This window comes from Triturus cristatus, chromosome 6, assembly GCF_964204655.1.
Source record: "Triturus cristatus chromosome 6, aTriCri1.1, whole genome shotgun sequence".
Taxonomy (NCBI): Eukaryota; Metazoa; Chordata; class Amphibia; order Caudata; family Salamandridae; genus Triturus; species Triturus cristatus.
In genome coordinates, this window is record NC_140589.1 from 328,073,862 (window position 1) to 328,096,538 (window position 22,677).

Here is a 22,677-nt window from a genome sequence, read left to right on the forward strand (position 1 = left end):
TCAGCAGTGGTATAGTAGCAGTATTAGCAATTCCACTGCTAGTTTGCACCAAGGATTTCTCCATCAAAGTTTCTAGTCTTTGTAAAGAGAGATCTCCAGAAATGGGGCCATCAATTTCAGATAATATAGTGGGAGTGTCAGATACATGACTAGAACTAGAGATTCCTGGGACCGTTTTTTGTTTTTCAGGCCTATTCTGCTTTTTGTTCCTATCATTTACCCTACCCCTACTAGCTCTTGACTCAAGGGGTTTTTCCCCAAGAGGTAGTTCAGTCCTGAGCCTAGCCGATTGTCCTCTAGTAGTTACACGAGGCGTGCTTATGCTTTGGCTACCCTCAGATATCCGGGTCGAATTTAATGACCTAGCACAATTATTACTAATTTTAGAGTCACCTGAATGGTATAACAAAGTAATCGGTGTCTGAGATAACCTAGCATGAGAGGATAAAGAAGAAGTGTCGAAAGACATATTCTTATCCGAAAGGGACAAATCTTTAGTCACTGGGGTCTGACGAATCCCTGGAAGTAAAGCAAAAGACGGTACCAGGATTGAATCCTGGGAATTAGTGGTAAGCGTTGACATATTGGAAGAAAGGAGAGGAGGATGACAACCCATGGGCAATGACAAGCGACGTTCCGTATTTTCAATGGCATTTGCCACTACACCAATAGTTTTTTGCAGCATATGGTCAATCGCTGTCAAGCTAGGAAGCTGAGGAGTGACCACATTTTGTTTTTGTACAAGGGCAGGTTTTTGAAGAGTACGCTTTCCCATTTTACAGATTCCTATTAGCAGAAGCGGACCACACGGAGCTTGGTCAGGATATAATATCCAATACAAGACCCTAAAAAATATACAAAACAAATAAAATAAATTAAAGAATATACCAGTACACAATCAACTAAAATGCTACTCAGAGGCTTACAGGCAGTAACCATGAAATGTACTTTATGCAACCTGTGTTGGTAATGGCACGCAGAGGGTTAGGGCCCAGGGAAATGGCCCTGCCCAGCCTCTACCGGCCACTAACGGACACAAACGGTCCCGCCCTTGTCCCGGGCTTCTCCCGGCACCGCCCGCGCGCGTCCCGCGAGGCGGGAGTTCAGGCTCAATTTTATACGCCACCGGGCGCGAGATGACGATATGCGGCGTCCGGCCGCTAAGGCTTCTGGGGGGTGTAGTCTCCCCTCACAGCGGCCGCGCCCTCAGGTGTAACGGGGCTGCGGCGGCGGGGGAGACCGGCAAGATATGTCCCCACAGATCCTCAACCAATGCAGGGATTCAGCAGGAGGTCCGCAGTGAAACAGCAAACAAACAGGTAATGGCCCCACGCTGCTCACAAGGCTACAGGCAATTAATGACTATTAATACCATTGTACTTTCGGAGTGCTTTAAATCTGTTGTCTCTATCTTTTTTTGTGCTCTTTCATGATATTCTTGTTACTCCTGCATGAATCACTGTGTTTCCATTACATAAAACACACTTTTTTCATGGAGACTGAATACCTGTCCAAGCCTCCAAATTTAGGCAAGATTGTATGATCAGCACCCACATCCAGAATTCATGAAGTGTATTTTTATAAAACTGCTTTTCCCTGAATACATTTATCTACTTTGCAGAAGTTCAATTGATTTCCTACAGCCTCTTTCAGCTGGATTCTTTCAGCTTCAATCATACCCAGCGCTAGTGAAATCCTTTGGCTGCTTTCTTTGAACACTCATGTCAATCATCATCAAGCTCACGGTGGGAGCCCAACCCAGCTTGCCTGCGTAGGCCCCTCCTCTATGAATCAATCAATTGTTTCCATGCAAGGTAGTATCACCATGAATATTCTTTTTCCCTTACCCAATACATTTGCCAAAGCGATTCGGGTTTAACTATCCAAATCGGCATTTTTCCCTTCACTTCGTCTGCACACATTTACCTGGCAGAATTTAATTGATTGTTTTAGCTACAGTTCAGCTGTAGCCCTTTGACTCGGCAGTGAGGCCTTGTGATGCTGTCCTTGAACACACCTGTCAATCATCATCAAGCTCCCAGCTGGAGCTTTGGCCTAGAGTACTTAAGAGCTCATTTCTCACTTGCTCTGCAACCAGAAAGCAGTGTTTCGTGAGGACTCCGTTTTACCAGAATACAATCATTTTTTGGTGAGTTTTACCATTGTCCCCTGATTATACCACTCTCAAATCAACTTTCGGTTTCTTAGGGATTAATTTTCCCCTTTATCTTGTTTTCCTTTAGCTCTGTGCAATTCATATCACAGTTGGTAAGATTTTAGAATTATTCCAAGCTATTGTGTTTTACTCACATCTGAGTTAGCACTTACAAATACCTTATTTTTCACAGACATGTTGCTAGAATAAACCAACCCCTTCAATCAATTGCCTTGACCGCCCTTGAAATTCTAGGGTGAGTCTATAATACAATTCCTTGATTTAATTACTTTCGAACAATGAGAACTTGAACACTCATTATTATAATACTCCTTCCCATAGGCGGCCTCTCCTCCTCCACAGTCCTGATGAAGACCCGCTTGTGACACTCCACCAAGCGCCCATAGGGTTGAAACGTCGACGATCTATTTTGGCACAGATTGCATTACATAGTCGCTATCAACTATATAATTTGTTTAACGTACTTGTCACTGCTTCTTGAATTTGGCCCTCCAAAACAAACCGCATCCCCCCACTACCACCTCAGTGCACTGTGTATCTATATCACCCCTGAGCACTACTATCTCACCATTGTGTATCACTGTATGAATTTTGAAGTGCAAAAATTCTGCAATGTATTTTTGTTGTATGTAATTTGGTTCGCATAACGAATGCTATCAAATCTGATACATAAATTAATGAAAACCCCTTTTTCTGTGTTCTTGTTCCTTCCCCCATTTGCTTAAGAAATGTTCTAGCTTTCAGAAATGTATCATATGTTATGCTGAAGTAACTACGGCTAACCGCAATACGCATTGTTTCTACCCAAGAGAACCATTGTTCTTTATATATCTAGTTCTTTTTTCAGCAGTGTTCTTCCTTCAAAGATGTCTTTGTCAACCTCCAGTTGCTGCAGCATCGTAATGAAGGGTTCTAGGCAGGCATAGAGTTTGTGGGGGAAGAAGGCGACAGGGATTGCATTGTTTCTTTGTAGAATCTTAAATTTGTAAAAGATGTCTCCAGCACCATAACGCATAAAGTTTGCTGCCACATTTCTGCCTTCACGTATCGCTTTGAGGCAGAGGCAAAAATAAGTTGTGAAGATGTACATATACAGGTTTGGCATGTTTTTCCCTCCATTTTTTTGGTGTTTGAATACAATAGTTCTTGTAAGTTTTTCCATTTTGGAGTTCCAGAAAAAGGTAAATAAACTTTTTTGCAAAAGTCTGAGCGTTGTTTTGTCCGGGGGTAGATCACTGCAAAAAATAGGATTAAAGGCAGGATCACAGCTTTTATTACCATGATTTTCCCAGTCATGGTCTATGATCGAGTTTTCCAAAGTCCTAACTTTTGATTTATCTTTTGTTGGACGGGTGGCCAGTTTTCTTTCCCTTCTGGGTCCTGTGAGAAGATTATTCCCAGGATTTTGGTGGGTTGCTTTGTTACTTTAACCTCCACTTTGGCTAGGTGGTTCCAGTTCCCAATGGTGAGGCATGTACTTTTTTCTGTGTTGAGGGTCAGCCCTGATGCTTGGGCAAAGAATTTGGTGTGCAAGAAAACTCTTCTGACTGCTATAGGGTCTGGGCACAGCACTGTGACATCGTCGATATATGCGATGCATTTGGCTTTCTTTCCATTCGCTCCTGGTACGAAGATACCTTTAATTATCTTGTCTTTCCTCAGAGTACAAAGTAAAGGTTCCAGTGCACATACGAAGAGTGCTGGTGAAAGGGGGCACCCTTGGCGTACTCCTGATTTGATGTGCACCTCTGCTGTGAGTGCATCATTTACCATAATTCTGCTGGTTGCGTTGGTATAAATCATTCTAATCATTTGGGTAGATGATGTGGGGAAGCCCTGTGGGAGGGCGGGTCGAATAAACAGACGAGGAGGCAGTATATATGATGCCCGTCGGCGACTTTTATTTAAAGCGTCACTTAATGGATTCAAAGGGGTTGGGGTTTTCTTGGTGTCCTTGGGGTTTGCTTCGTTCTTCAGGGAGGTGTCGGTTTCCGTAGTGCCCTCTCTCGGATGGTATTCTTCTCTGGGAGTGGTCTCCCCACGGAGGCTCATGAGCAAACAAAAAGAAAGAGGAGCCGTCAGTATATGTGCTCGTTTGTTTTTATAATAGTCCCTTCACCGTACCCAGGTGCTGGACCTACAGGTCTTTGTGCTCGGGAAGTGTTGCTCGTGAGGATGGGGAACAAGCGATAATCGTTTAGGGTGTCTACTGGTGATAGTAGTTTCTGTTTCAGACAGTCCTGCTACTTGCAGGTCATTGCACAGGGAGTGGGTAGTGCAGGGGGTTGAAAGTGCTCTCAGGATCTTCAAAACGTGCCCTCGGGGTTGTTTTTACTCCCTTTTCCTGCCCCCCCCCGCCCCAACCTCCCTTTTCTCTGTCCACCCCTCTCCTCCCCTTCCCGGTCCCGAATCACTCACCGGCTCCGCCGCAACTCTCCCGAGTTGCGGCCGCTCTTCAGCCTCCTCCTGTGGTGACCACCAGTCTTCGCACCACTGCTCGTCGTCGTCTTCTTCCTTGTCCCGTTCTTCTCCCGGTTCCGCGTTGTCCCCGGACTCCGCGTCTTCCTCTCTCGGCGTCTCGTCCTTCGCTGGCTTCTCTCTTCTTCCGGCTTCTTCGCTGTTGTCTTCCTGGGATTGGTCCGGAAGGAGTTGGTTATGCTTCTGGGTGACGCCTGGTGTTTCTCTGCACTCCGGGTCCTAGTGCCGGCGGGTGAGTGTTCGTGGTCGCGATGTAGGGGCCAGGGATGAGATACATGCGGTTCTTCCCCACAAGCCCATTTTGGATAGAACCTTAAACAAGTAGTCATGTGATACGCTATCAAAGGCTTTTTGTAAGTCCAATGATAGCACGCCTAATGGGTTCCCTTCCTCTAGGGCTCTGCTAATCGCATCACGAATAGTGATTAGGCTGTCCCAGATTTTTCTTCCTGGTACTGCGCAAGTCTGGTCAGGTTCTATAAGTGTTTTCAGGACCTTCCTCATCCTGTTTGTGATGCATTTGCTAAAGATTTTGCTGTCCACGTTCAAAAGTGTTATTGGCCTCCAATTTTTTAAGTTGTTTACTTCCCCTTTTTTATGGATTAGTTTCACTGATCCTTGTGTGAATGTGTGCACAAAGGATTGTTTTTCTATGCATTGTGTTATAATTTCTATAAAGTCCTTTGCTATGTCTCTCCAGAAAGTTGTGTAAAATTCCCAGGGTAGGCCATCCTGCCCTGGAACGGAGTTTTTCGGGGCTTTGTTTATATTAGGGCTCCCGGTTTTCCATTTAAACTGATTTTTACATATAAATACAGACGGGAAACAAGTTTTTCTTTGTCTGTATTTATATGTAAAAACGGGAAAATACTAGCACATTTTGTGGCGCTGCCCTTTTCCAGCAGAGAGTTGCAAAACAGGATGGTCTTGTGATTGCTCACAGAGTAAGTATCGCTGCTGGTGTTATCAGTTTTTGCAACAAAGCCTCATTAGCAATTGAATGGTCTTATAAAGACCTGTGAAGTACTGGGGTGCGGCTGGCCGCTCAAAAACTGTGTGTTTGCCCGGGAAGCTGTCTCAGCCCGGCTGACACACACGACGTAGGGGGGTGGTATTGTGAAACGGTCCAGCTGCATCTATAATGTCAAGCTTATCCCTTGACGCTACCTTAGCTGCAGCTCTGCCAAGTAGGGCAAAGTTCAAGTGCAGAAAGTGAACTCTGTAAACTGTGTCAGCGTATCTCCTCTGGCTGTACAGTTCACACGGTTTGCATACAGTGTGCCCTTCTGTTACCATTCCAGACCCTTATCTACGCAGCGTTTCATAAAACACAAAACACACAAGGTAGAAACTAAACTGCGCAGAGGGGGACGTGAACTCTGGCCTACAGGATACATTCTCTAATGGTGTGTCCCTTTTTCATAATAATTCATAAATTGGATTTGACCCTCACTTTTATGTTGACTTTGGTATAGCTCATCCATCTATCAGGAAGCAGGTGTTTACGAAAACATGAAGCTGATGAAAGTTCTTTGGTCTGACAATATCTGACCTGGCGCAGCAGTCCAACTGCCTGATTCTATATGCTATTTACTGAAATGCCGTGGGTTTGCATCAATTCCATAATTTGTTTCAACAAAACTGACGGTTTTCCAAAGACAGTTATGATCATCTAAAATTTATACTTTAGAAGGCACAAATCCATGAACGGTGCAAGGATTTATAAAGTCCCAGGAAAATACGTATCATTCCGCACTCCCAACAAAAGGGTTATATTTATAGTCCCCAGCTGTGACACTGCTTCCTTTTCTGCCTCCTGATGGTGGCACCGTACGTTATCTTGCTTCAAGAAAGTGCCTGCACTTAACTAATTTTTACTGGGTTCCAGCTTTGTATCATATATGCTAAATTATTAAATGAAAAACACACTCCAAGAAAAATATTATTTCTGTATCATGCGTTAACAATTCAATAATTAGGACAATCCACAAACACTTGTCTTAAAAGTGTCTAAAAATAAATGGAGGGGCTTAAAGTTTTTGCTTAGAAGCCCACCCCTGGTGCCGATTTATACTATACTGTGAACAGAGTTCAGTCAAACCTGTACTGTTAAAATCGGGTTTCTTTTTATCTTAGTGCATTTCTTGCCCCTGTGTGTCTGGCCATAATTGCGGTCAGGATCTCAAGCTGACAATGGCAAGAACTAAAATATTAATAACCATCGAATTATAAGGAAATTCAAAAATGATAACATGCACTTTAGAAAGCAGTGTTGGGCACAGGCAGACATGCTTTTCAAGCAGCATATTACTCTTGTCTAGTGCATAATTTGAATTGAGTTGTTTCCAGGTGTTTATAGTGGGGCACAATTAGGTTGTATCTGAAGGCAGTGTGAGGTTCTCTCAGTGAGGCTGTATGGTGTTCAGTGTGGGAGAGGATGTGGCACTCCGTGCCGATGACAGAAACTGCAAGGCTCTGAGACAAATGGCTTTTGATAGCACTTTTAGTCGTATTTGGGACATTCTGCGAATGGCAAAGTTTTCAGATGAATGTATTGTGTTGACCAATAACAAATGAGTGCATGTGTGCATTGTCAATTTAAATAAATGTGGAAAAATACTAGCTGCAGCGTCGTCTTTTACTTGTGGGAAAAATAAATGTGGATAAATACAGATACAATGCCCAAAAAATAAATATGGATAAATACAGACGGAAATGGCAAAAAAATAAATACCATAAAACCGGGAGCCCTATTTATAATGTCTAGGAACTCCTGCCCTTGGAAAGGGTTTTGTAGGAATTCTTTTTCCTCTGTGGAAAGCCCTGCGGTATAGTTATCCAGGAGCTCGTTACACGTAGTTTCATCAGAGTCTTTGGTTGAAAAAAGCTTTGTGAAAAAATTCTGTACTATGGTTTCTATGTGTTTTTGGTCTTTTTGTAGAACGTTTTGAGGGTCTAAAAGGCCGTTTATAGGTGTGTGGTTGGTTTTGACTTTTTTAAAGAAGGAGTTGCACTTTTCGTCCTCTTCGTACTTCAGGACCCTTGTATTGAACATAGTTTCTTTCCCTTTCTTAGTGAACCAGTTCCTAATATCTGACTTGACCTTATTTATTTCCTGTGTAACTTGGACACCTGCGTCTTGTAGTTCAGTTAGGTTTGCTAGGGAATCTTGTAGGTCATTGAAAACTTTCCTTTTTTCCACGGCCATTTCTTTACCTTTTTTTGAGAAAAAGTACTTTGATTGTCTTTTGACGTATTCCCACCATTCCTGTTGTGATTTGAAGTTCCCTTTTTTTCTTTTCCATACTCTATAGTTTTCTAGGAATGCTTCCTGAATGTCTTGTTGCCTTAGAAGTGTGGTGTTAAGTTTCCAGTAGGCGCTTCCTTTTCTCTGCCTGGTGGGTATTTTTATTTCAGTGATTAGAGTTTGGTGGTCTGAGAGGCAGCTGTCTTGTAATTCTGAGGAGGTGCATGGGATGTTCCCTGAGACTAGGATTAGGTCCATTCTAGAGACTGTGTTTCCATCATTGGAGATCCAAGTGTAAGCTGTAGTGTTTTGGTTGCACGTTGTAAAGGAGTCTTGTAGGCTAAAGTTGGTGATTAATTCACTGAGTTTTTTGGATGACTTATCTAGGGTGTATGTTTTGCAAAGACCTACTCTATCTGTTGTACGTATAATACAGTTAAAGTCTCCTAGTACTATAGGAAGTGTTGTAAATTATCAAACAGTGCATGTCTCTCATTTTTGGTTGTGTGGGCATAAATGTTACAGATACGGAAGTTGAAACCCTGTAAATTAACATGTAGCATTACCGCCCTTCCGTGTTCGATGTTTTCTTGTTACACAATTGTAAAGTTGTGGTTTTTAAAAAGTAAGCATAGGCCAGCGTTTTTGTTCCCGCCCCCTAACCATATAGACGGTCCTAAGTCCAATTCCTCCTGTAGGGATGAGTAGTCATAATTGAAAGGTAAGTGACATTCCTGTAGGCATATTATGTCTGCCTTTAGGAGTTTACAATATTCATATATAGCCAATCTTTTGGGTGTTTGTTTTAGCCCTTTAACATTTAGGGTGGCTATTGTAATAGCCATGAGGAAGTATATTTTCAACATCATCATTTATGCATTATAAGATGTCTACGTCGATGTACTCGGATGTGTCTGTCTCTACGTTTTGTTGGCTGGTGGTAGGAATCTCTTCTTTCACTCCCCAGAAATATATCGAATTGATTGGGACTTGGATTATCTTGCTCTGGTAGGGGAGATGTAAGACTTTCCTTTGTGGCTGAAGTGGGCCCTGACATGCTTATGCCTTGTTTCCCTGAAATGGTGGGGAGTTTTGCAAAGATTGTACTGGTGTTTTCAGCGTTAAATAGGCGGTCAAACCCTCTAATGTTAGATCAGATAGTTTGATTGCTGATCTCCTTTTTTGGCGGGTATGGATGGCATTTTGTGTAAATTTAAGATTCTGGTTTTGCTTTCTTTTCATGGTTTTTGTATGGGACTTCTCTATTCTCTGATGTATCTTTCGGTATTCTTTTTCTGCTGCTATGCTGTACTTTGTTTTCTCCTCCTCTGAGTCTAGGTCCTGTTCTTGGGTTTTTGTCTCTGCACTTGTTTCAAGTTCCATTTCTTGTGAGTCTTGTAGTTTTTGTGATTTGTTTGTGCTTTTTTTTGTGCTATCTCCCATTTTCCTTCTGTGTTCTTTGTTTCCTCTTCTCCTATTTCTATACCAGTGATGTGTGTGCTGACGTCACTGGGGTTAAAATCCACTCTGCTAGTGCCCTGCTCTTGTTGTAGTTGGTCCTCGTTTGGTCTCTGACTTTCTGGGGTTTCTCTCACTGTGTGCTGTGGGTCTTCGCTAGGGCTAGTTTGGCTACTAGTGGTTTCTGGCTCTGCTTGGGATTTGCTGGGGTTTTGATTTCCCTCTGGGTTTGCTGCGAACAGGTCTTGTGATTCTGGGAGTGGGGTTTCCTTCTGTTGTTCCCCCTTTCCCTCCCCTTTGTTCTCCCCTGGGTTGACTGTGGGCCCTTTTGTATTCTTACTATTCCACAGGGAACTGCTGTGTTTTAAATGCATTCCTTATATAGGTGGTCGTTTGTGCCACATAGGTTGCACGTTTTGGCAATTGTGCAGTTTTGTGCCTTGTGGCCTTTCACTCCGCAATTTCTGCACACATCTCCTGTGCAACTCTCTTGAGTGCCCAAATTGCAGACACTGCCTACAAAAAATTGGTTGCCCCGGGTAATAAAGGAACCTCCTGTTGGGCTCAATGGAGAAATTAAGGGGAGGGTGTTTTTTTCCTCCTATGCTATCCTTATCTGGGGACAGGATCACCATGTATCTTCTTTTCCCGTTCCATGCCCCCCATTCATTTCTTAGTTCGGTGCCACCTCTAACTTTGTCACAGTATCTCATTAAAAAGAGTTCGATTTCACTGGCTGGTGCAAAAGGGTTATACATATGCACCGTTAGGGGTATTTCCCTGGGGACCGCGATAGGGGTTACTTTATAACCACTCAGTTCCGGGTGGTTCTTATTACTATTATAATTGTACAAAAAACTCTGATAGTCTGTTTCTGACGCTAACGTAATATCAAAAATCCCTTTTTTACTGAAGTCCTGAATACATTTTGTATGCGCAGGGTCTCTTTCAAATACTTGTTTCATCACTATCTCCATTAAATGCTTAATGCTGCGTTTGTCTCTTGCCTCATCTTGTATTTCTATACGTACTGTAAAACTAATGTTAGTCATTGGCAAATTACCTTTTGTGTCTGTGCTCGTTGCGTGGGTGGGATGTCCTGTTCCGGCTGCAGGACCTGGATGTTGCCATTTTCTTTTTGCGAGGGTGTGCCCCCGCGGCCGAGCACCAGTCGGTGCGCCTGTGGGCTCGTGTGTATTCAGAGTTTCGTCCGAAATGGGGTGTTGCTTCACGTGTGGGTGGCCTCGCGACTTCGGGTTGGTGCAGGAGAGCGTGCGGGCGTGCCCCCTGGCCGAGCACCAGTGTGGTGCACCTGGGGGCTCGCGTTTGTGGTCAAATGAAGTCTTTTTCCCCGCGTGCCCCCTGGCGAGCACCCGTGTGGTGCGCCTGGGGGCTCGTTGTCTCTTGTCAAATTCTTTCCTGGGCGTGCGCATTTATGCTGATTTCCCCTCTTGCGTGCCCCCTGGCTGAGCACCGTCCGGTGTGCCTGGGGGCTCACGTTTCAATCCGAGTCTGCAGGTACCCTCATCTGTGCGGGGCTTGTGATGTCGCGGGGTCGTGGGAGATGGTTCTCTCGAGCCAAGTAGTTTCCCACCAAACAAAATGCTCTGTCTCCGTCGCGTGCCCCCTGGCCGAGCACCGTCCGGTGCGCCTGGGGGCTCGCTTTTTGCTATGAGCGGAATGCGGAGGTGGGACTGGGTGTCCTTGTCCCTTTTCCGCTTCTCGGTTTTTTGCTGAGCGTAAAGAAGCGTATTTTGGAGTATCCCCGGGCCGGGCACCCAGCTGGTGCGCCCAGGGTCTCTCCAAATTTGTCTCGCGTGAATTCGTCCATCTGCCCCCCAACCCCTTCGTGGTGGCTCACCTGTTTACCTGGCCGGGTGGTCAGGTGTTCCCAAAAAGGCAAAAGCAGTCCGCTGAGTGACCCCGACCCGAGCACTATCCCAGTGCGCCCGGGGTCTCTCTGAATCCAGTTCATCACCACGCAGCTGTGTGCGGGAGCAAGTTCCGTGCAGGGAGGCTTCCCCACCTCCCCACGAGTTTCTGGGCGTCAACTGGGTTCCGGGTAAGCCAGGAATCTGCAGCCCGTCCCTCCACTCGGGGTGAGGTAGGTATCTCCCTAGGTGTGGGTGTTGGCCCCCTTGAAGAAGCCCAGGGTCCACGCAGCCTTGCCACGGACAAGCCGTGGTGCGAAGGCCCAGTTTCTCCCATGTGCCCCTCGAGGGTTACCACCTGGCCTTTCCCCTTTCACCTGGACGTCACGCAGCCTTGCCACGGGAAGCCGTGGAGCGAAGGCCCAGCAAATACCAAGTGTCTGGTTTTTCAGGCGCCCTCTAGCTAGTCCCAAGTGTATTTCTACACTTGATCTTAGCCAAAAGGCCGAGAAGCGAGAACCAGAATGGTGCGTATTCACACCTCCCGAAGCAATCTACCTGGCTGACCCGGACCGGGGTCTTCTCTTGCACCGTCGCTTGAGGCCCTTTCGCCTCTTTTTCTGACTCCTAGTGAGAGCTCAGCATGTGCCCATACAAAGGAGGCCCTGGCCTCGGGCCTTCTCCCGGCTCCCAGAGTCCTCCTCGGCTCTCGCCTAGTTAGGCGTCACTTAGCATACCCGTGTTGTCCTCTTTCTAGTATTTGCATGCCCCGCCCCTTCCTGTCCACTGCTTCCAGCCGGCTGTCCGCAAAGCCTGGCAGCCGGGGGATGCTGGGAATCAGGCCAGGATGCCCTGGACAGCTCCCCGACAGGAAGTGGCCGGCGCCTCGCCCTCGCCTGCCCGGGGCACTGCTTCCCTGTAGCCAAAGGCCTATAGAGGCTTGGCCGTTCATGGCCGTTCGGGGACGGGCGTGGCGGGCAAAGAAGGAAAAGGACTTTCCTTCTTTGCTCAGAGAAGCCAAGGGCAGCGTCCGCTTCTCTGCCTCGCTGCCTCCCTCCCTCCTTCTCTGCCTCCCTCTCTCTCTCTCTCCTCGTCTCTTTCCATCTCTACCTCGATCCTACTGACTTGCTGGAAAACTTCCTCCATTCGTTCCCCAGTGAAATTGATCCAAAATGAATGAAACTCTGTTGCTGGAAAAGCGGTCTCCTTCTGACATTTTTCTCTTCCACAGTGCAGCGTCTGGATGGAGAAGGAAATAAAAATTTAAAAAATTTCCAGAAAACGTGAAAAATATATAAATTAATAAAGCGTGTTTGCGGCAGATCAATGAAATAAATAAATAAATAAAACAAGATGCGGTGACCAGGGTGGTTTTATTCTCGCGCAAACACAGAAGCGCCACTTTACAGGGTTTGGTAGTGAAGCGCTACTTTCGTTTTCTCATCTATCTTTCAACAGCATTGTTTTCCCCGGGTGGGGAAGTGCACCATTCCTGGAGGTACTGCAATACCAGGTTGATGCGTGGAGTGGACAGAGCAAGCTCCTATTCCATCTCCCTGTTCCAAAATTCAATTTAATATATGGTCCCCAGATAGAGGACGTATCAGATATTAAACTGATAAGAACAGATTTTGTTTTGAAAACCTTTATTAAGGAGATAAAGGCACATATACAGAGTTTAAATAAAAAAGGGACATTGATGTACAGTAGGAAATCCAAGGATACATAAATAAGGTCAATATGGCAGAGATCTTTACAATATATACAAAAAAGTTGCAAGGGATAAATTCAGGGGTAATGGGTAGTCCAATGTGGGAAAGCTTAGCTTTTACAAAAAGGATAAGGAATGTAAATATGTCCGCGATATAAATGCCAATCCTGATAGCCTGGTGGCAAGCCAAATACAATAATGAAATCAACAGTACAGTCTATACAATATATACACGTCCTTTCAAGTGACCCAACCTTTCCAGTTTTTAATTTGCCACTAGGAGTTAGCGTCCTCAAGTCCCAAGGTGGCACGATTGATATGAACATAGGTCATAAGTTTGTCAAGAAAAAGGTTCTTGCACGTTTTAGCGTCCATGTCTTTGTGAAGAAACAGAAACAGGTTCCGGGCATCCCACAATGCCTCTTTTGCACAGTTCAAAAGTCTCCATGCAGTGGGAGGACGTTGGGCAGAAACATTTTGTCCAAAGAGAAGGGCATGGAAGGTCAAGGCCGAAATACCTGCAATGTGCAAAAGCAAAGGCTGCAGTAAGGTCCAAAAGGCCTTGGCGTAAAGACAACCCCATAGCAAATGAAAAACAGTTTTGTCGTGTCTGCAGCGTGGACAAACAGCTGTGGGAGCCAAACCTCTCCGATGTTGAAAGACCTTCACAGGAAGGCATCCATGCGCAGCCATCCCAGCCAAGTCCCGTTGACTGTGGGTAATGTCTCTGTGGCCCACCATTTTCCATACTCACACTGATTGAGGTTCAGAGAGGATGCCCAACCGAATCGGCTGCTCCTGCTTCCTGAGTTCATTTTTCAATAAGGTAGGGTGAATGCAGACATCCCGATCAAACGTTTCAGGGTCCAAAGTCCTCAAAAAAGAGCAAAGTCCTTTATAGTAGGGTGGCGCCTCATGGGCCAAGGGAGAAAGGTGGGAGAGTCCAAAACGCCGCAGCATAGCTCCCATAAAATAACGTGTAAACAAAGCAGGTATTTTTGACATTGGTGCGGGAGACAACAGAACACAATAATTTAGAAAACCAAAAGGACGTGAGGTCCGGTAAATTTTTACCTCCATTTTTCCAATGTCTACACACTTTGTCTCTGCTAAGTTTTTCCATGCGAGAGTTTCACAAGAAGGTAAAAAGCATTTTCTGAATTCTTTGCAAAGTGCGGCGCTGAGGAGGGAACACCATAGCAAGGTATAACAATAAGGGGAATAACACAGTTCCAAGGTGAGTTTACGCAAGGACCAAAGAGAAAGCTTTTTCAACAGCTTAGCCTAAAGCTCCTTCCAGTTTTGTTCCACAGACCCTTGTCCTCCAAAGAAGACTCCCAACATTTTCATGGGTGCTGTGGTGATCGTGAGTGGTAATTGCTTGACAACAGGTCCCTGTGACCGGCTGGCACAAACACATTTCCCCATATTCAAACATAATCCGGAGACATCCTGAAAAAGAGAGGCTTGTAAGAGATTCCTGCGCACCGAGGTGGGAGAGGTACATAACACGGAGACATCATCCATGTAGGCTACTACTTTGTGCAGGACCCCAGTACCCCCGGGGACGAAAACCCCTTTGATCAGTTTGTCCTGATGGATGTTACACAAAAAGGGTTCTAGAGCACAAACAAAAATGATGGGAGACATGGGACAGCCTTGACGGACGCCAGAACAGATGGTAAAGACAGAGGAGAAAAAAACGTTGATACTGACCTTACTGCTAGCACTGTGATAAAGGGTCCGTATCATGTTAATGAAGGTGAGAGGAACATTCTTTTTTTGTAAAACCAGGAAAAGAAAATCATGAGAAACATTTTCAAAAGCTTTGTGTAAGTCTAGACTGAGAACCCCTAGTGGTAGAGCCCGTTCCTGATTGTACCAGAGCGTGTCCCGTAAAGTGACCAGACTATCCACAATAGTGCGGCTCCGGAGAGCGCAAGCTTGATCCTGTTGAACACAAACATGCATGACTGCACGAAGGCGGCGTGCAAGGACTTTAGCCACTAATTTTTAATCAACATTTAGGAGCGTGATGGGTCGCCAATTCGTGAGGGAGGTTTCATTCCCCCTTTTTATACAAAAGCGAGATAACCCCAGCGGAGAAATCTGGAGAAAAGAGGTCATTAGAGAAACCTGCATTAATCATCGCCATAAAGTCAACACATAACAAATCCCAACATTTTCTGTAAAACTCCCATGTGAGCCCATCCAGGCCAGGGCTAGACCCTCTGGGAGAGGCTCGAAGTGCCAACAGGAAGTCCTCCCCATCAAAGGGCTGCTCCAGAAGGGCAATCCGGGCGGCATCAAGACCCCCCTCCAGTCCTGAGCAATAATCGCCCAGGTCCTGTAAAGAAGAAGGGTTAGTCGGGGCAGCGTATAACTGCGAATAAAATTAAAAGGCAATTTGTTGACAATCTGCAACTCTATGCTTGATATCCCCCTTATCATTCCTTAACCTGGTGAGCAAGCTATGAGAGGATTTGGCTTTTTGAAAGAAAAAAGAGGTGCATTTTTCATATTCTTGATAATATTGAACACGAGAGTGAAAGATGGTAGCCCTATTTTTATGTGCCAACCAGTCATTCATTGCTATAGTGACCAAACGAAGCTCCTCTTTAACGTCTTTGCCTGCCTCCCCCAACTGCTGGAGAAGGAGAAGACGCCTGTGTAATTTTTGGAAGACGGCCCATTCCTCCCTACGTTTGAGGCGGCCTTGTTCCTGAAAGAAAAGTCTGGTGTTACGCTTTACCCAACACCACCATTGGTATGTGTTGAGAAACCTATGCCGTTGTTTCACCCATACTTGATAACGTTGAGCATACTTCGCACAAATAGTCTCATCCATGTGGACTTCATTACTTAAACTTCCAAAATAGCATGATCAGAAAAAGGCATGGGTGTAAGGCCACATTGATCTGCACTAATAGTTCTGGATGCGAACACAAAATCTAAGCGGGAGCGGGCATTCCCATGATCCGCCTTCCACGTGAAGCCTGTACCTGGAGGATGGTGCTTTCTATAAGTATCATAAAAATCCAAACCATGCAGAAGAGAACAACAGTTTGGAAGTTACATCCAAAGTATAAGTACTCTGGCGATCTTTATCATGCAGAATACAGTTAAAATCCCCCACCAGGACCGTGGGTGTGGCACCTGCAAGAAAAGGTTTAATGGTGTTAAATAATTGTTCCCTCTCTGGTTTAGTGGCCGGAGCATACACAACACATAATTTTAATGGGAGGCCATCCATTAAAAGGGACAGCAGGAGAACTCTCCCAGGCCACAGAACGTTCTCCTCTAGTAACTGCCAATGTTTGTTTTTAAAAAGAATTTCGACCCCATTGTTTAGTTGGCGCCCCCAGACCACGCCGAGGGCCCATAGTGCCAAAGTTGCTGAAAGGAAAAATATTTAGGGTGATATGGGAGATAGCATTCTTGAAGACAAATGACATCGTAAGGTGTGTTCCCAAAATAATCCAAAACCATGGTCCGACGGAAGTCTGTCCCCAAACCCCTCACGTTGCAAGAGGCTAGGGAAAGTGCCATAATGAAGAAAAAGAGAAATACAGCCATGACAGTTGCTGTAGTGGGAACCGGCTTCCCTGAAACATCACCTTGAGAGGTGGAACTGCTGGAGCGAGGTTTTCCCTAAGAAACGTATACCTCCTCCATTTCATCATTTTGAATTAACATGAATAATTGATTAACATTAATAGTATTAATTGTTTGCTGTGGGTTTAATTAATCAACATTTCTAATTAGAAAATACACGTGGGAATCGCATTTGCATGGCTTGATTGATATGTAAACTAATTTCGTACGCATACTAATGTCGGATATTTAGAAATTGCATGATATATGTTGCTTTGTGATGTGATTTGTGAATTGTGCTTTAAATTGTGAGTATAAAACTGCAATGCGTGTTGCTTTTGCTAGATAAATACACACACATAGAGGGGTTAGTGAGGGAATAACATTTTAATAGTCATTTCCATGCATGTATTAATTACGTTTTATGTTTCTTTGCTTAAGTTGACCTTTCTGGAGTGGCCACAAAATGACTGCCATCCCTATTCTGACGCCCCGACATGACACAGATGTCACTGAGTGAAGTGCGCCTGCGCTAAAAGATGAGCAACAATAACCTCGTCCTGACCCCAGGCAGACTGTACCCGTGAAGGACATCCTGGGAGGAGCGCCAAGCATCAAACAAAGAACTTTGTTGAACTATGAACTGTTATAATTGATGACACTAAGGACACAACCCCGTATGGGAATCAACTTGCCCCGAATGAACTACAAACTGTTGCAAATCTATTTACAAATTGAGAAGTTGCATCTAAAGCAACATTTAATATATGAGAATCAGGAAGAGTGATCCTGGTTAACCAATTAAAATTGTTCTGAAACATGTATTGAAACATTTGCCGATAAAAATTTATTATAAAAGTAGACTAGAGAGGGTAGGTCTGAGCACTCTATTCCTTGCACACCATCACTTTACTAGATTGCCCAACGTTATGCTGACGGAGAGGACGGTGGCACTGCTGGACAGCTGCTGCCAGAGACTCTGATGGACTGATCAGATGCCCAATCAATTTACGAACTCATTCCTTGATTTATGGGCATAGAGACGAAAGATCTGAAATCGACATAGAGGACGACATTTAGCCAGATTAGGTAAATATGCGAACCAAAAATATTGAATGCTATATGATTTCCTTATGCTTTAATTAGATAAACATATTGTTGCATTTAAAGAACTGGGTTGGGTTATTATTTGAAGTATTTCAATGTATATTGTTTATTAAGAATTAAGGGTTGCTATTCCAAGCAACTGGCTGATCCATGGCCAATAGCATGGGAGGAACTGCTAGGGTTTAATGTATTTGAGATCCTGGTGAGGTAGGGAGGTATAAGTAAACTTGTCGATACTCATCAGGTGATTGGTGCACTCTTCCTCCCATTTCCAGTGCATGAAGTAAAGAAAGAAACTCCCTCTCTCCCGGACCATTAATGCTGAAAGTAGAATGAATGATTGGTGTTATGGGCCCCACCAGTGAATGAGTGAATGAAATGTGGTCCGGTCTGTAGCGAGGGGATTTGTGGTGTTCAGCGCTGGAGCAGAACCACCATCACTGGAGGGTGTAGGCCGAGAATAGGGCCTCCAGATCTGGTGTAGCCTCCAAGTCAAGAACTGGATGATCATTAACTTCAAGTACCTGAGCAACTTCCTGATAAGCCTCCTCTGAATCAGAGAGGCAAAGGAGGGGGTCATACCGTCCGCCTCTGGAAAAGCGATCCAGAGAGGAAACACGGCGCTTAGAGCGCGTGGAATGAGTGGAGTCCGTGGTGGGTTGAGAAGCACGGGATTTGCATTTATTGGTGGAATAAGTGGTCCACCCACTGTGATCCATGTCTCGGGACGGATCTTTGACTACATCCGGGGATGCCACTCGCAATACAGGGGATTCAGCAAGTTGTTTCCCTAATTTGGGCAGACGCTGCGGTTTGGGAGGAGGAGGGAGTGTGGGGGAAATGACAGAAGGGATAGTTTCGGGCACTTCAGTAGCTGAGGCGACAGACGTGGAGGGGGGTGGAGCAAGATCCAGATTAGTAGGCACAACCGATGCGGCCTGGGACGAACCTGTGCGTTGCGCTTTCCATGTTAAAGCAGCGTGCTTGAGGCGCAAGGTTTCCGTACTCTCCTTTGCAGCATCCTCTATCAAAAAAGGGACTGTAAGTCAAGGCTCTCAGAAGAAGGGTCGACCCCATACGCCTCATCGTTCTCCTCCTCCTCCTCAGCTGGTTCTGGAGCGGCACCCCAGCGCTGAATGTTCACACCATCTATGACCCCTAGGATTTCAGAGTCGGTGACATCCGGAACTGCTTCAAGAGAGGATGCCGCCACCTGTGAGGGAGAGGAAAGAGGCAGAGGGCCTGGTATACTAGCAGCAGAAGCATAGGACAATTTTCCTTTGGGACTGGTTTTAAACAAATGGTCAGTACTGCCACAGAGGTTACACTTCTTAGGTACTACACAGTCCTGTGCCTTGTGATCGGCGCCCCCACAATTCCGACAGATCATGCCAAAGCACTGTTCCTTAGTGTGGCCAAATTGCTGGCAGAGTCTGCAGAAAAGGGGTTGCCCAGAGTAAACCAAAAAACCTTTGTTGGTCCCTAGCGAGAAGGTCTGTGGGGGGTGCGTCAGGCCTCCTATACCAGTGGGATCGTCTTTAAAGGTAACAACATATTTTCGTTTCCCATTCCAGATCCCACAGATATTTTAAATTTTTTGCCCACCCCTGATGGAAGCACAATAACGATTTAAAAATACCTCAATCAGTCTCGGATCTGTGTAGGGATTGTACATGTGTACTACCAGAATCACCTCTTTAGGGGCGGAAAGTGATGTAACACTGAGGCCCCGAAAAGGGGGGGTATCCTGACGATGGGTGACACATTGCATAAAATCTTTACAAATAGAATCACTTGAAAACGTAACATCAAAGATGCCCCTGTTAGAGAAATCTTGAATACATTCAATGGCATGCTCGGTAAGTTTACATTCCTTCTTAATAATAGTGTCAACTAAATATACCACATTTTTCTCTTTCTTAAAAGCATCACTAACAGCCACACACACAGTATTTGGCACATAGTCAAAATTACCAGAGGTCCCCGCCATGCGGGAATATGAGGCCATGTTCACCCCTGTAGAGCCCGGGGGAAACCCCCAGCGAGGAGGAACAAAACTGGCCAAGCCCCCAAGGGTTGAAACAAAACCACACAAAATGTAAAGAAAAAGCACCGCGCTGACAGCTGCCACTGCGCGGAAAGGAATGCAGTTCAAAAGCGCATGCAAATGAGGCCGAAGGGCGTGATGGGAAGCAGCAAGGAAAGCGCCCCCGTCCTCCGTGGAAAGGAAACAGTGATGCCACAAGATGTAAATATACCAAAGGAGGGGCGAAAGGCCCACAGGCCGGGCAGAGCGACCCTCCCTTAAGGAGATACCATAACAGAGGCAGGCGGTAGGGAAAGCCTGGCACTGCAGCAGGAAGCAGTTGAAGTCAGGAAAGGAGATCAAAAGTTACCCCTCGGACCCACTCCCTTTCCCTCTGCGAAGAGGGGGCCTGTGCGAACTGCGTGGCCAGGGAAGGGGGGCCAGATGCCTCACAGGGACTCCGCAGGAAGCACAGGCTGGTGCAAGGGATAAGGTCCGAGGCCGTTGCTGATGATGACCAGTGGACACTGGTAGTCCTGCACGAGCTGCGTTGACCAATCCAAAACTCCCGAACTCGTCCAAGGTGGATACGGAGGTCCAATCCAAAGCGGGCCGGCCAGGTGCAAGGGGCCCGGCCCGCAGTGACCCCCTCAGGAAGTGTCCAGGGCCCTAAACATCAGGAGTGTCCAGGGCCATCATATACTGGGAATGTCCACCAGTCCGCGTAACCAAAATCTACAAACCTAGAGACGCAGCCTTGCCCCGGTCAAGCCAGGGAGCGAAGGACAAGCCCCGTAGGGAGAGTGTATGGCATACGTACGTGACCGTAAACAGTCACCCCAGTGGCGCAGCCTGGCTCCGGACAAGCCAGAGAAACACAGGCCCAGCCCTTGAGGAATCAGGGGGCACTTCGTAACCCTTGGCGACAACCAATCAAAACACCAGATCTGAGCCAAAAGGCCAAGAAGCTATAACCAGAATGGTGCCAGAATTCACACCTCCCGACGCAATCTATCTGGCTGACCCGGACCGCGGTCTTCCCTTGCACCGTCGCTTGAGGCCCTTTCGCCTCTTTTCTGACTCCTAGCGAGAGCTCAGCATGTGCCCATAGAAAGGAGGTCCTGGCCTCGGGCCTTCTCCCGACTCCCAGAGTTCTCCTCGGCTCTCGCCTCCTTAGGCGTCACTTAGCATACTCACGTTGTCCTCTTTCTAGTATTTGCATGCCCCGCCCCTTCCTGTCCACTGCTTCCAGCCGGCTGGCCGGAAAGCCTGGCAGCCGGGGGATGCTGGGAATCAGGCCAGGATGCCCTGGACAGCTCCCTGACAGGAAGTGGCCGGCGCCTCGCCCTCGACTACCCGGGACACTGCTCCCCTGTAGCCAAAGGCCTATAGATAAGACTCTGTATTTTCCTTCATTGCTCAGAGAAGCCAAGGGCAGTGTCCACTTCTCTGCCTCCCTCCCTCCCTCTCTCCTCGTCTCTTTCTGTCTCTACCTCGATCCTACTGAATTGCTGGAAAACTTCCTCCATTCGTTCCCCAGTGAAATGGATCCAAAAATGAATGAAACTCTGGAAGAGAAAAATGTCAGAAGGAGACTGCTTTTCCAGCAACAAAGTGCAACGTCTGTATGGAGAAGGAAATAAAAATAAAGAAAAGTTCCAGAAAACGTGAAAAATATATAAATAAATAAAGCTTGTTTGCGGCAGATCAATGAAATAAATAAATAAAGCAAGACGCGGTGACCAGGGTGGTTTTATTCTCGTGCAAGCACAGTAGCGCCACTTTTCAGGGTTTGGTAGTGAAGCGCCACTTTCGTTTTCTCATCTATCTTTCAACAGCATTGTTTTCCCCGGGTGGGGAAGTGCACCATTCCTGGAGGTACTGCAATACCAGGTTGATGCGTGGAGTGGACAGAGCAAGCTCCTATTCCATCTCCCTGTTCCAAAAATCAATTTAATATATGGTCTCCAGATAGATGACGTATCAGATATTATACTGATAAGAACAGATTTTTTTTTTTGTAAAAATATATTTTATTTATCAAATTGTGCAGATATACATCTTGACCAATCCCAAAATGTGGTGTACATTTGAACCTGAGTAGGGGGTGCACGCAGGCACCAACCTACCGGTTTTCCATCAAGATTATATTCATAAGACACTCACTTTTATGCTGAAGTGAGGCTACGTTTAAGAAACCCATTCTGCCCATTTTTCCTGTTTCCATATTTTTTCTGCTTTTTCTTTTCCTTGCCGTTTAATGTCTACATAATGGAACACTATAATCTTGTCTAGGCACATGTGGATGACGTCTTGTATCTCAAGTTCTTTATGTTTAAATAAAAGCAGGTTTCTGGCTCCCCATAAACTTTCTTTTGCACAACTAAGTATCCTCCATAGGGTTCTGTCTTTATTTTTTGACAGTGAACTTCCTATACCATACAGTACTATTTCATATTTTGAGACCCTCCGGGTGAGTAGTGCGCTATATAAATGCTTTGATTGATTGATTGATTGATGTTTGTAAATTGGTTATTTCTTTAATCAACAGTTTTAATTTTTTCCAAAACTTTTGAGCAAAACAGCAGTTCCATAGGAAATGCATGGTTGATTCTTCCGCTGGGCAGTCTGGTCTTGGGCATATTGCTGAGTTTGCCAGTCCTTGTCGGTGTTGGAAAGCTTTCACTGGCAGCGCGTTGGTGACCGCCAGCCATGCAATGTCTTTTTGTGCATTTGTAATGTCTGTGTGGTTAGTTTTTTGCCAAACTGAATTGGAGAGTTTCTCTGGTAGGTTGTTCACCATCTCCATTTTCTCCAACTGTTCTAGTTCTTTTTTCAGCAGTGTTCTTGCTTCAAAGCAGTCTTTGTCAACCTCCAGTTGCTGCAGCATCGTAATGAAGGGTTCTAGGCAGGCATAGAGTTTGTTGGGGAAGAAGGCGACAGGGATTGCATTGTTTCTTTGTAGAATCTTAAATTTGTAAAAGATGTCTCCAGCACCATAACGCACAA

The 22,677-nt window shown here is 45.7% G+C and overlaps 1 non-coding gene and 1 pseudogene across 1 annotated transcript; both read right to left on the bottom strand.

Annotated features, from left to right (window-relative positions):
- Positions 1-12,706: 12,706 nt before the first annotated feature.
- Positions 12,707-12,889, bottom strand: LOC146816836 (U2 spliceosomal RNA). The gene has a single exon (XR_014964932.1). It is a non-coding gene; the product is annotated as a U2 spliceosomal RNA (small nuclear RNA).
- An 8,635-nt stretch (positions 12,890-21,524) lies between these two features.
- Positions 21,525-21,700, bottom strand: LOC146816837 (U2 spliceosomal RNA; annotated as a pseudogene).
- Positions 21,701-22,677: the final 977 nt, after the last annotated feature.